Source organism: Bison bison, unplaced genomic scaffold (genome assembly GCF_000754665.1).
Source record: "Bison bison bison isolate TAMUID 2011002044 unplaced genomic scaffold, Bison_UMD1.0 scf7180017864295, whole genome shotgun sequence".
In the NCBI taxonomy this organism is placed as follows: Eukaryota; Metazoa; Chordata; class Mammalia; order Artiodactyla; family Bovidae; genus Bison; species Bison bison.
The window spans coordinates 9634062-9635773 of record NW_011494867.1 but is presented as its reverse complement, the minus strand read 5'-3'; positions in this window follow the sequence as shown (position 1 = coordinate 9635773).

The following is a 1712-nucleotide window of genomic DNA, read 5'->3' as shown; positions in this document are numbered from 1 at the left end:
GATGGCTGGGGGTGCACCTGCTGGGGCTCTGAATGATGGCAGAGCGGGCTGCCCAGCTTTGATCACTGCTGGAGGGTGCCCGCTGGGTCTGCTCTGCAAGGGCTGCTGGGGGCGCTGGCCAAGCTGCTGAGAGGTGGACCCGGAGGGGGTGAGGCCTGTGGGGTCGTCTCTGGGGCAGCGCGAAGCCTCTTCTCTCCCAGGAAAACAGTGTTTGGAATACTTAAGGCAGCTCTCTGGTCTCCCCCTTCCCTGCCACAGTTATTGAGGTGGGACTACATTATGCCTAGGGCTCACCGTCTGAGGCACATGAATGAGGAGTCATTTCTCCAGTGGACAGAAAACTCCTCCTGAGCCCTGGCTACGAGCCAGCAGATTCACAGGAACTTACTTGAAACGGACAAGCCTGGAGGTTCCAGCCTTTGTCACCCACACACAGCAGGCTCTGTGGCAGGTGGGTTACGGCCCACCCTTCCCTTCCCTTCTCCTGGGAACTGCCCCCGCCACTGGTCACCTCTTGTCGCCACGAGAACAGTGGACGTGGCTCCACTCGACAGGTTGGGAGATGAAGTCGTCTTCCCGCTGGACCACTTGCAGGGCCTGTCTCCTCACTGCTCCACCCTGGCCAGGGCTGTCAGGGTGATTAGAGGTGGGGTGTCCCCGAGAGGTGGTCCCTGCAGTGGTGGAGCTGTGGGCAGACCCCAGGGCAGAATAGGGTCCCCAGCAAGTAGCCCGAGGCCTTGGAGAGGATGTGGGGTCCGGGTCAGGACCCCAGAGCACGCTCTGCTCCTCCCTGCTTGGCGGTCCATGCTGCCTCCACCCACATGCTCAGCTGCCCTGCGTCCAAGGGGACGGGGGTCTTCTGGGCCGATGCTGATGCTGTTTGCCCTGAACTGTCTGAGCCTGACCCAGGACACCCTGACTGCTCAGATTTTAGAGAAGCCGCTTGGCTGACACCTTCCCAGGAGCCTCCCCCTTGCTGGAATGTCACTGTCACAGGACGTGCCCACCCCCGGCCAGGCTGCCTCCCTGCACCCGCCTTGCGCTTGCCGGGTGCTGGCCTCTGGCTCCGGGGCTTTGCTCGGGCAGTGGGGTCGGGAGGCAGGGCAGTGCAGACAGCGCGGGGCAGGTCTGGCTCGGGCCCAGTTCCTGCCTGGGTAGCTGCTCGGCCCTCCCCGAGCCTCGGTGTCCTGTCTGCGAATGAGAGTCATTCCCTCAGGCTTCAGGGTGGGAGGCACGGGGAGCGTCTGGCCCAGAGCAGAGGTCAATGCAGTTTCTTCCTCCTTTTCTCAGTGATGAAGAACTGTCTAGTCAAGGGACTTTCCTGGCAGTCTTCCTTGTTGGGACTTCACCTTTCGGTGTGGGGAGCTGGGGTGGGGGGTTGTGTGTGTGGGTTTGACCCCTGGTTGGGAATCTAGGATGCCACACGCCTCACAGCCAAGAAACCAGGGCATAACGCAGATGCAACACTGAATATAACACATTCAATGAAGACTTAAAAAATGGTCCACATTAAAAAAATATTTAAAAACATTAGCTAGTCAAGAAATGCAATTTGAAAAAAAAAAAAAAAGAGAGACCTGGGGTCACCTCTCCCGCTTTTTCTAAACTGTAAAGAACACAGCAGCTCTGTGTGGTGATGAGAAATTATGGGGACACTTCTGTTTCTATCCGAGAACAGATCAAGATGGACTTTATTATTCCAATGAATGCCC